Source organism: Ursus maritimus, unplaced genomic scaffold (genome assembly GCF_017311325.1).
Source record: "Ursus maritimus isolate PB19 unplaced genomic scaffold, ASM1731132v1 scaffold_9, whole genome shotgun sequence".
NCBI lineage: Eukaryota > Metazoa > Chordata > Mammalia > Carnivora > Ursidae > Ursus > Ursus maritimus.
In genome coordinates, this window is record NW_024427107.1 from 13031419 (window position 1) to 13044476 (window position 13058).

Sequence of the window (13058 nt, forward strand, 5' to 3'; positions counted from 1 at the left end):
ATTTTTGCTGTATATTTGTGTGGTTTTTTCCTGGTTTGTTCATTTTTGCTGTATAAATTTATTTTTATTTGCTATTTTTTAGCAATGATTTAGAAGATAAACTTTGTGCTTCAATTTTAATAGCGGTTAACTTAGATTTTTCAGAGAAAATGCTAGACCTGTATTAAATTAACTCTTACAGTAAGTAATAAATTAGTATTTTTTTCTTTTTTAAAAAGATTTTATTTATTTATCTGAGAGAAGAAAGAAAGAGTGTGCACACATGAGAGGGGAGTAAGGGGGTGGACGGGGGGCAGGGGTAGAGGGAGAGGGAGAAGCAGACTCCTGGCTCAGCAAGCAGCCTGATGCCGCTCTCCATCCCAGGACCCTGAGATCATGATCTGAGCCAAAGGCAGACGCTTAACAGACTGAGCCTCCCAGGCACCCCAATAAATTTGTAAAAGTATAAAAAAAGATACTTTTTAAAAGTATCTCTTGTGGAAGAGAAGTGTAATACTGTTTCCCTTTACTCTCTACCAGCCCAATCCTGGTCTTCTTTCTTTCTTTCTTTCTTTCTTTCTTTCTTTCTTTCTTTCTTTCTTTCTTTCTTTCTTTTTCTTTCTTCTTTTTCTTTCAAGATCCTATTTATTTGAGAGAGAGAGTGAGCGAGGAAGAAAGAGCATACTCAAGGGGGGAGGGGCAGAAGGAAAGGGAGAAGTGGGCTCCATCCTGGTATTCCGGGATCATGACCTGAGCTGAAGGTAGACACTTAACCCACTGAGCCATGCAGGCGCCCCCCCCAATCCTGGTTTTTCTTCATAATTCTGTGGTTATGGATGCCATGTTTTAGTTTCTATTATCTTACAAATAAAAGTGATCACTTAATTCACTTAAAAATATCTTTTAGTAATCAGTTTTATAACCATTTAAAACACGATGAAAACAAACATTTAAATTCATCTCTGCATCTTTATTCAGTTTTCTGCTCAGTGCCTATCTTTCTACCAAGATTGCTCCATTACGACTTGTTTTTATATTTGCTCCATTGTTCTGGCATAGATTTTCCAATGCCTCACGCAGGAAGACCACCTTGGTAGTAGAATTCTGCGTGCTCGAGTAGCTGGGGACATGCATTTGTTGTTTTCAAGTGTGAGGAATGGCCTGAATGGGTATAGGCTTAGAAGATTTTTCTAGAGTGGTTTGTTAACTTGCTTTCTAGCACTTTGACTTAGGTAGTCTGACAACCTAATTGTGATGTAGATCTTTTTTCCTGGGTGACTTAATTTTTTTCTTCTTAATTTTTGGAAGAATCCCCCTTATTCTCTCTTTTCTTCATTCTCCTTTGAGATACTGAAAAATTCCTCCTTGTTATCAAGCTTAAGAGCAGTTGTTATCATGACATTTTGTTTTCTTGGAACATACTGTGCGCTGCAAATTTTCTAACTGGAGTACTTCTTTGTATCATGAACTATTTCCCATCTTGCCACAGTTGATTACTCTGCTGTTGTTTTTATTACGCAGTGGTGTTGTGTCCATGTAATTCCTCTTACCACAGTGGCTCCCTTCATTTCATTTCAGCTTCTTAAAGTTCCAGAGATGCAAGATTCTCTGGGATTTTTTAAATGGATAAGTGAGAAATTTAGAAATATGTTCTCTTGTTTCTTGCAAAAATCTCCTTTAGAGAAGTAAATATTTCTGACAGTTTCTCTTCTTCCTCCTTTCAATATTCTCGGTCAGGCCTATCCTGACCACCCAATTCAGCATCATAATCCTCCCCCTCATGCACTCCAGAGTCCTCTGTTTCTGTTCAATTTTTCCTTTTTTCCATATACTTATCACTTTCTAAAAATATTTTCTGGTTTATTTGCCTAATATACCTTTTAATGGTTGTCCTTTGATCCTTTTCTAGCCTCACTAGAATGAGAATAGGGATCTTTTTACATTTTGTTCTCTGATATATCCCCAGCACCTAAAACAGTCCCTGGCTCAGACTAGGTGCTTATGAAATATATATTGGCTGAATGATCAAATTCTTCGGTGTGCCTAAATATCTGGTGATTTATTTTGTGCTAGCCAATATTGACAGAAACAGATATGTTCATCTCTAATACTCATTTAAAGTCATGTACGACTGAAATGCAGTAGATTCCTTCAGACCGATGCACATTGTTGAAAAGCTCTTTCAACAAGAACAAGAAATGCACATCTACTGTAAATTGGCATCAGCACTTCAAGCATTCTCAGCCTGGGGTGAGGAATGAGAGATGGAATGATGGTAACAGAGAGTCACATCTCTCTCCTGCAGAACTTCTCTGTGTGTTTGATGTGGGTGCCTAGGATCAAGTTTGCTTAAAGAATAAGTTTTATGGATTCTCAGTGCCACATTGGTGGTGTCAAATTCTGCCAGCCTGCCCAAAGAGGATTTTACCCACCTTGTCTTATCAAATAACGAAGATAAGATAAGCTAGTTATTAACTGAAATACAAAGTAGAGTAGCTCTTATTTTCTTCTGGAAACAGAGGGAAGGGCTATTAATAAACCAGAATGATTGTTCCCATCTTCCTTGGCCCCCTCTTACTCCTTTTGGGAGCACTACTCTTCTCACCTCAATAAATCAATAAGGGAAATTAGAGAGACTCCTCTCCAAGAAAACTTAAGATTTCTGTTTATGCTTCTCCTTAACTAAAATACTCTTCAAGATTCAGTTTAAAGATTGTCTTCTTTATAGATATTCACCCATCTTTCCAAACAAAATTGAGTCTTCCTTATTCTGAACTCCCAAATTTTATTTAATTTTTTTGAAGTTTTTATTTTCATCACCCAGCGCTCATCATAACAAGTGCAGTCCTTAATCCCCATCACCTATTTCACCCATCCCCCCCCACCTCCCCTCTGGTACCCATCTGTCTGTTCTCTATTGTTAAGAGTCTGTTTCTTGGTTTGTCTCTCTCGCTCTTTTTTTTTTTATTATGATATATATTAGTCACCATACAGTACATCCTTAGTTTTTGATGTAGCGTTCCATGATTCTTTGTTTGTGTATAACACCCAGTGCTCCATGTAATATGTGCCCTCCTTAATACCCATCACCGGGCTAGCTCTCTTGCTCTTTTTTTCCCCTTTACTTGTTTGTTTTGCTTCTTATCCACCTATGAGTGAAGTCATGTGGTATTTGTCTTTCTCTGACTGACTTATTTCACTTAGCACTATACTCTCTAGCACCATCCATGTCACTGCAAATGGCAAGATTTCATTCTTTTTAATTGCTGAATAATATTCCAATATATGTATATACCACATCTTTATCCATTCACCAATCAGTGGACACTTAGCCTGCTTCCCTACTTTGGCTATCGTAAAGAATTGCTGCTATAAACATAAGGGTGCATGTAGCCCTTTGAATTAGTGTTTTTGTATTTTTGGGGTAAATAGCCATAGTGTGATTACTGGATCCTAGGCTAGTACTCTTTTTAACTTTTTGAGGAGATTGCATACTGTTTTCCAGAGTGGCTGCACCAGTTTGCATTCTCACCAAAGTGCAAGAGGGTCCTCTCTCTCCACATCCTCACCAACACCTGTCTGAAGTCCCAACATTCGGTATTGCATCTCTTATGATACTTAGCACAATCATTCTTAAATGCATCTTTAATCAAATGTGCATATCTTCTCTTTCTTAAAATTTTATAAGCACTGAAACAACAGGAAATGCTCAGCTATCTTTTGCTGCATAAAATTGAGTGGCTTAAAAAACCAGTTTATTATTTCTTACAGTTCTGTGAGTCAATTGGGTGTTTCTTTCCTGGTTTTGTCTGCCCACTCATCAGGCGACATTTCACTGAGGGAGGATGGTGTCATTGGGCACTGGGCCCAGCTGGCACAGGTGGGATGGTCTTCTATCCTTGGTCGCTTCAAGGCATGGTAGTCTTAGGGCAGTTCTCCAGGAGGGAAAGGGCAGAAGCTACAAAGACTTTTGAGGCTGAAAGGCTTCCAGGGGTCACTTCTACCACATCCTATCAAAGCATCAGAGCAGCTCACAGGCAGTTGACTCCACCTCCTTATGCGAGGAATGATATGGGGATATGCAGGTTGGAAGAAATTGTTGAGTTTTCAGTGTTTGCGAAGATGCCTCATCTGGCCAAAATAGTTCACATCCCTTTCAAATGCAAAATATACTCACACCCTCCCCCTAACAGTTCCAACTCAATTTTCAGCATCAAACTTTGAGACCATGATCTGAGGTTTCCATCAGATCCGGATTAGACAAGGCTCCTCTGGTGCAGTACCGTGGGGACAGCAACTCTTAATCTGGTTATCTATGAATTAAAAATCTATGAATTATCTGCCCAGAGACAGCCATAATTCATTAATTATGAATGAATTAAATAAACACTCCTATTCAAGAGTGGGAAGAACCCAAGGAAGACAAGAAGCACATAGAGGTCACTGGCACACAGCAGTTTTGAAATCCAATTGGATCATGTTGACAATTCCCCCTACTTCAGTGACAGAGAATATTCTTTAGTGAGGGCTTGTTTCTGCTCCTTTGAACTGTTTTCCTGGTTTCTTGTTCTCCTTGCCTCTGGGTTATTGGCTCCGCCCTCTGAAACATCTTTCCTTTTCCTTAAGAAATGATCTAGGTTTGCAGCTGAGTAGCTTTCTCAGCCTGCTTCTGGTAGGCTGAGCATTGGAGAGACCTAGAGTATGAGATCATTTTCTTCACATCTTGATATATCCTGGGCCTTTCACCTCTCCTTTGAGTTTTGCTTGCAGACTGAGGAGTTCCTTCTTTAGTTCATCTCTCCTTTGACGTAATTTATCACACAGAGCTCAAGGGCACCAGTTGACACTTCGACCTTGCTGCCATAGCTACAAGGTACACTTCAGAAAGCAGTCATGCAAATGTTCCATCACTCCATAACACCGAGTGCCATTCCCCAGCCTTTAATAGCAACCCCTTCCTGCTCTCCCAGCCTCTATTACTAACCGTTTCATTGCCTTTCAGCCTTCACCTGCAACCCAGAAGTAAAACCAGTGCCACATTGCGATTGAGATATTGTGATTTATAATAAGAAATATATATTTGCTCATTGTCCTCGTTTTCTGGCACAGATCTCTTAAAACCCTTAAAACTTCCTACGGGATGAGAGCATAAGGGTGTCTTTGTTATGTAAATGAGGTGACTTTGGGACCATGCCTGAAGATGGGGGTTGGTTGCCAGGAGAAGCAACCCTGTGATTCGAAAGTTGGAACTTTCAGGCCAGCCCTGCTGACTTCCCAGAGGGGAGTGTTAGTTGGAAACCTCCCAGGGCTTCCTAGGTGTAATCTGAAACCAGCCCGGATGCAGAGAGCAGAGGGTCACCACTGCAGATTGCTAGGTGGCAGGTTTCACAAACAAGGCAGCTTACATAGAAGGCTTGTCTTGAGTGGCTACAGGATGAGTAGAATTCCGTACCCACCTGCCAAATCTGAAAAGTTTATACAGAGGTTTTCAGTAGGTTTGATCATGTATGCCATCCAGATGATTTCAACTGAGCCAGACATGAGCAAGTGCGCAGTCACTATCTCAGGGCTCTGTCCTTGGGGACAGCTTCTGGGAGTGAGGAAGGCAAGCAAAACATGCATTCCAAGGATGGGGAGGGGGTGAGGATGCTCTGATCATGGGGGTCCAGCTCACACCTGTCAGTCATGTCCTCTGGATGATCTCCTCCAACAGGGGAGGGACTGGAGGTTGAATCAATAGCCAATGGCCAATGATTTAATCAATTGTGCCTATGTAATGAAGTTTCCATATAAATCCAAGAAGAATGGGTCTGGAGAGCTTCCAGGTTGGTGAACACATGGAGATTTAAGGAGAGGGGCAGACTCCAAGACAGCATGGAAGCTCCATGCCCTTTCCCCTTACCTCACTTCCACGAGACTGTCCCTAATTTATATCTTTTTATAATAAACCAGTACTATAGTAACTAAAGTGTTTATTTGAGTTTTGTGAGCTACTGTAGCAAATTTAATCCAACCCAAGGAAGGAGTCATTGGAACCTCCAATGGTCAGAATCTCTGGTTGGTCAAAAGCACAGATGCCAACGTGGGCTTGGGACTGGCATCTGAAAGGTGGGGCTGGGCAGTGTTGTGAAACCGAGCCCTTAACCTGTGGGATCTGCAACTGGCTCCAGGTAGACAGTGTCAGAACTGAGTTGGATTCTAGGACACCCAGCTGGTGTCAGAGAATTGCTTGATGGTGAGAACCTCTGTTGCCCTTGCAACACATGCTGGAATTGGGTGCAGAAACTCACACATGTTTTAAGTTTTTATTTCAGCAGAATTCCACTTCCAGGTATCGAATTGGGTCTGTTGTCCATTATTGCACGGCAAACTGTAACAAAGTCGCTTGAACCAACAGTGATGTATTATTTCTCACAATTTTGTGGCTTGAGTGGATAGTTCTCTGCTGGTTTTGCCTGAGTTCACTCATGTGGTTGCATTTGGCTGTAGGGTCAGCTGTGAATTGGGCTCAGTTGCAACAGTTGGAGAGCTGGGCCTCTATCTGTAGGTAGTCTTTAACCCTGGGCTCCCCTACAGTATGGTGGTCACAAGGTCCCAAGACTAAAAGGGCAAAAGCTGCACAGTCTCCTGAGGCATAGACTCTGGAACTCATGTTACTTCTCCACTTTCTACTCATCGGAGTAAGTCACATGACCAGCCTGGTTTGAAGAGGGGCAGAAAGAAGCTCCATCTCTGGGTGAAAGGTCAGCTTAGTCATGTTACAGAGAAATACCTCCTGAAATGGGAGGAATTTGTAACCGTTTGACAAGGTACCACAGAAGCCAAGTCCTGTTAATTTTTGCATTCCTTATAGCACCAGGCAGATCATCCAACACAAATAAATCTATAATAGATATTTGTTGAAGTGAAGGAGGAAGAATTTAGGTCAGTAATTCCAACTCTGATGTTCTATTTAAAATAGACTTGGCGTTCAGATACTTTCAAAGGCATTTTCTTCTGTTGATTTAGGAGGATTTCACTCCACATGATAAAGGTGGCCACGAAAATGATGATTTTATCTTTTAATACTTGGAAACCCTAAAAACGTGGTTCGTTTCAGTTAAAGGATTTTTGATTTGACAACTCCCAGTGAATACAATATTCAAGCTATTGTTAAAAGGGAGCTAAAGTAGATCTCCTTATATTGGAGGCAAGAAGAACTCACACACAGAAGTATATCTCACCATATATGGCTGTATAAATGAAACTGTTAAGAAATGTAGAAAACATGAGAGAATTCAGAATGAGTCTTTTAAAGAGCATAGCCAAGTTTTTCTCTTTGGTTAAAAAGAGTGTGTGGGGGGAAGCATTGTTTCTATATATTGCAATAAATTTTATCTTGAAATAATCTGAGTGACTTAAAAATCTCAACAATTTAAAATATGGTCAGTATGAGTATAAACATGTGTAGATATCAGCAAAGTTAGCATTCTGATTGTCACAATAATGTTCTATAGTTTAAAATCCAGAACCTCGGGATACCTGGGTGACTCAGTCAGTAAAGCGTCTGACTCTTGGTTTCGGCTCAGGTCATAATCTCATAGTGACCATGAGATTGAGCTCTGAGTCAGACGGTGCACTGAGCTGAGTGTAGAGCCTGTTTGGGATTCTCCCCCTCCTCTCCCTCTGCCCTTCCCCACCTCCCCACCTGCTCATCCGCTCACTCCTGATCTCTCTCTTCAAATAAATAAATAAATAAATAAAATCCAGAACCTCATTTTACATTTCTACTTCTTAATGGATAGAACAGTGAACAGAAAATCACCAATCACTTTCGGCATTATTCTTTGTATGTAAATATTTCATTGTTTTCTCCTAAGTAAGCTCTTTGAAGTCAACATATATTATTCACTTGCTCATGTCTGGCTCAGAGAGTTTCATTTAGTTGGCCCTCAATATTGCTAAATTAAATCAAATTGGACTTCTAGTTCCAACTCCAACTATGACTTAAATGTTTCAGCTTTTCTGTATGATCATATACCTACATGCACTTTGGAAGTAAGTATTTCTCAGATATTTTTGAAGGCATTTTTCTCTTTCTTATTTAAAGGGCATTGCCACATAGTAGGACCAATGAACTTACACCTGAGTGTCTTTGCTCCTGTGTCTGGATTAGAGCCAGTGTTATTCCCCCAACTGTCAGCACTTAGAATTGCTTTAATTAGTGGCATGGGATTCTCCGTCTTTAAGCAATACACTGTGTAGTAACCAGCCCTGCCTTGATCAGTCTGCACAGATTCAATAGTGTCCACCTTGTACCTGGCACCTATGATCCTGAGGAAGGAAAAAGACAAAGTTGCTGTTTTCAAAATATGTACAATTTAATTGGCAAAAGAATATTTACATAAAAATAATAATCTTGGTAGTAATAATAGCAGCTACCATGTCTTACACACCTACTCTTTGACAAGTACGTCACCCTCATCATCTCCCTTCTTCCAAGAACATTGCGAGTTAGACAGTTATGCCCAATTTGTAAGGAGGTAAACAGACTCAGGGAGTTTTGTAAACCTGCCCATACCATAGTTGTAGCAAATGGATGAAGCGGAAATTCCAACTCAAATTCAATGTTAAAGGTCAGCCTCCTGGGGAGCCTGGGTGGCTCAGTCAGTTAAGCATCTGCCTTCGGCTCAGGTCATGATCCCAGGGTCCTCAGATCGAGCCCTGCATCAGGCTCCCTGCTCAGTGGGGAGCCTGCTTCTCCCTCTGCCTGTCTCTCCACCCTGCTTGTGCTCTCTCTCTCTCTGTGTCAAATAAGTAAAATCTTAAAAGAAAAAAAAAAAAGAAAAGGTCAGCCTCCTACTGTGTTGCCTGGCAATTCAGGGAATTCCGGATCCAGACACATGGCGAAACATCCTGAAAGTGCCCAAAATGAGGGTGTGGGAGCCTAGCTAAGGGTGAAGAGGAGAGAGACATTACTGGTGTCTTTCCTAATAGGGCACGTTCTGTGGCTTAGGTGGGGGTGGAGCTTGCACTGGAAGGTGAGCGTTGTCTTGGACGCACAGGATGGGCGGGATTAGCAGGTAAGACCTGGTCAAAGTGGGCAGAGGCTCTATCTCTTCAGCATTACTTGTTAGCTACCCTGTTTGACCTTGTCCTGGCCAATCTTACTCTTTTTATCACCTCCCGTATCTCCTTCCAAGAGCTGTCTTTCCTTCCTTCCTTCAATGCATCGTACAAATCCATTACTTCTGTAAAGCCTCCTTCCGACTGCAAATTCCCCGACACCTCAGAAGTTCTCCCGCATGCGTGTTCGATTTCTAGTCTGCCTTAGATGGGATTTCTATGTGTTTTTCATTTGTGTATTCATGTTTTCCCACTTACGCTGGTTGTCTTTCAGCTGGAGGTAAATCTCCTGGAAACCAAGATTTATTTGTCTTTTGTTCTCAACTCCCCTCCTTGCCCTGCAGTCTGTTTATGCTGGACATTTTGGTAAATGCTACAGACAGCCTAACTCAGAGGCATGTTGGGACGAATAAATTAAGGCAATAAAATTAATGAATGACGATCCACGAAAGTTCAGCAGGATGGTGCACTGGCTCTAAAATGAAATTTTTATTATATGTCTGCAAGTTGGACCCATGCATTCTTCCCTTTTTATTAATCTTTCTTTTTATTAAAAAAAATTTGCCCCTCCCTTTTGATGTTTCTATATTTTCTGTTTTTTTCTCATTTTCCCCACAATATTTCCTTCTAATGATCTCCTTTGTTTTAATTTAATTTTGTATCTTATCAGATAATAATGTGAATAATTCCAAAAGTCAAATTGTAATAGCTTTTGAACAGTAGGCAGCATCTTTCCACCTCTCTCTCTCCCTCTAATTCCACATGCATAATTTAGTTTTAGTTATTATTCAGTAATTCTACTGTGGAAGTTTAACCCCACCTTGCACAGAAATTTTCCCTCCTCCCTACCTCCCAAAATAGTTAAAACCCAATTTGGGGCTAAATCAATATTTAATGTCTATATTATTATAACTATATAAATATTATTCATAGCTGAGCCGCATAAAAAACTGATTAATATTTTAAAGGTTTTTTAAAAAGGAAAAATTTATGATGACCTTTCCTTCCGTAGTAGCATTTCCTATCCCTTACATTACTTATTGCTTTTGTAACAGTTTACTTGACATTCTATGCATCTAGTGCTGCCCTTAGACCCAGGCAAAAGGGCCTTTGGCCCTTGGCTTTGAGCTTTAGACTCTGGCCTTCCCCCATCCTCACCCCTCCATGGCAAGGGATCCATGGAGGCCAAGGGGATGGGGATATGCCCTCCTGGAACCTGTGCCCCTCCCTAGACCTTGCTTCTAAGACTCTGGACTCCACAAGTTCCTGCCCAGATGGCCCCAATGCCCCTTTTAGGTTCCCTTGGTAAAGGCAGAAGGTACTACTGTGCGCACACCTCAAGGTCAAGGACTGACCCAGGGGCAGCTGTTATAAGTAATGCCCATGGGTCCGTGCAAAGCCCCTCATGGTGGAGGAAAGAGCCAGGGGGCGGGAAGCCAGTGGGCTATGAGCTGCGGGAAGGAGGTTTCTATCCTACTCTTGGCTTGGCCTGCAAATGTTAGGGGCCAGTGCGTGTGCACCTGTCAGTAACTCACCCGCAGCAGATGGTGGGATGAAATCTCTCAGTTCCTTCAAACACAACCACTAATATCTCTGTTTTATTTTGGTAGGGAAGTCCCTTCCTTACAGTTGTGCAAACCCACCAGCTCGCTGGACTGCTATTCCACATCACCACCCTTCTCCATCCTTTTTGTCTTTATTAAAGATTTATTTATTTATTTATTTGAGAGAGTGGGGGGAGGGGCAGAGGGGGAGAGCGAATCTCAAGCAGACTCCCCACTGAGTGTGGAGCCCAATGCAGGGCTCGATCTCAGGACCCATGAGATCATGACCTGTGCCAAATCCAAGAGTTGGACACTTAAACCACTGAGCCACCGAGGCGCCCCTTTCTTCTCCATCCTTTTTAAAACCCCTTTTTCTTCTCCTTTGTCATGTCTCTGCTATTTTCTGGATCCCATGTCTTCCTCATTCTTGGTTTATTTCAGAGCTTTTTTGAGGGTGCATGGGAGATACATTGTAGGCTGAAAAATATTTTACTTCATCCTTACACTAAGCGTGGTTCCAAATTTGTAGGTTGGAAATTGTTATCCTTCAGAATTTTGAAGGTATTGCTTTATGGTCTTCAAGCTTCCAATATTGCTGTGAAAGCCAACAATATTTAAATCCTGTGTCCTTCCATTTCTTCTCTCCTGGAGTCTCTGTCAGGAAACTGTCCTGGTGTTCTGTAATTTCATCCTGATGTGTGTGGTCTGGTTCTTTTTCATTTGCTCAGTTGAATACTACAAGCCCATTCAATCTGAAAATTCACGTGCTTACGTCTATGGAAAGCTTTTTATTTTATCATCATTTTTATTTTTGTTGTTAAATTCCCTCCTCCATTTTCTCTGAGTTTGATTTTTGCAATTCCTATTCATTGAATACTTTATAGGAGTTAACTTACAATTTTTTTTTTACTCTTTTCTTCCACTTTTTGTATTTGTGTTTTTATTCTACTTTCCTTTTTATTTTTGAGATTTCTTTGATGTGACCTCCTCATCCTTTTCTGCATTTTTCATTATAGGATTGTCGTAGTTTTCTACAAATACCTGGTTGTTGTTAACAGCATCTTATGCTTTTTCCCCCTGAGAGATGTGATATTTTTATGATCTCCCTGAAGATATTAATTATAATTCTTTTTGCATTTTCTCATTTTCTCCAAGTTAATTGTTTCCTTATTTGTCCCCGATCCTTGACCAAGTCATCCTTCAGAGTGGGAGCACTGAGGACCCATTTGGAAGTTGTGCATGCACGGGAGGGGCCTGAAGCTTGGTGAGCTGCTTGGTGGCATGACAGGGTAGCAAGCTGTCTTTTCTTCCTCTGGAGGACTCCCAAATGTCCGTGTCCATAGGTCTTTTTTCCTTAGCAGGTCTGTCCTCCCAGTCTCCTGACCAGGGGTGAGGGTGGCTGCCAGCTGTCTGGGAGCTGAGGGGGGGAAGGAGAGCATGTGGTTTTGCAGCTTCAAAAACAGACTTTCACTTAACCCCTATTTGGCCCTTGCCCAAAGCCTCAGCTGGGCTTGGTGCCCTGAAGCTTGTCTCTGTTCCAACCCTCAGAGAGTAAACTGTCCCTCTTCTGCCGAGTGGGCATCTGGGCATCTCACTGTTCCTTTAAACTCGTTCCACGGACTCCCCTTGTTTTCACCACCTGTCCCTGCCTTCAAAGGAGACTTTATCTCCTGAGCATCTCCAGGCGGTAGTGGTACACGCTGACTTGCTTCTTACAGGCTTCCTTTCTCTGGTCCTATTATGTCAGCAGCCACTTGTCCATCTTCTTGCCAACTTCCAAAATTTGTTGATATTTCTCCATATGTTCTCTTTGTTCCCTAGGTTTATGCATTAAAAACAATTCCTTTCCTCTTATGTAAATGGAGCTTAAATGGAGAAGAAATAAATTCCTATGTTCAATCTGCCATGTCTAATTGGAAGCTCTATGACATTGTAGCTTTGTTCATATTTTTTTATATTTTCCTGGGAGTCTGTTATGAATAATATGAGTTAGCATCTAAAGTACCTATGGATTGTCTTTAATGTTATTAAGGTTTTTGACTTCTTTATTTTCATATGCATTTACTGATTATGTTTTTTATTTCATTGCTTTAGAAGTAAAAAGAAGTTTTAAAATATCCTTTAAATTAGGGCAAGAATAAAGTATGGGAAAATTTGAAAGTTTAAGAAAGTATCTACATATCCAATGATAAATAGGTGAACATCATAGTTAGAAGCAATTATAATCAGAAAATTTCTTTAAAAATCAAAGCCCCATCCTAATTGTGCCCCGGTAAGTACTATAAAGATCTCAAGGATGAGAGAAGATGCTGACTTAAAAGTTCATGACTAGAAAAATAAAATAGAAAGGAAACTGTGGGATTAATTATTAATTAAAAACAGTGAGTTTCAGAACTGACAAAAACAATAACAGTTCAAATTTTTCTAAGA

The 13058-nt window shown here is 40.9% G+C and overlaps 1 protein-coding gene across 1 annotated transcript in view; it reads left to right on the forward strand.

Annotated features, from left to right (window-relative positions):
- The window catches only part of CLVS1 (clavesin 1), a 165806-nt gene that overhangs the window by 18323 nt on the left and 134425 nt on the right, over nt 1-13058 (forward strand). The gene's annotated exons all lie outside the window — the stretch shown is intronic.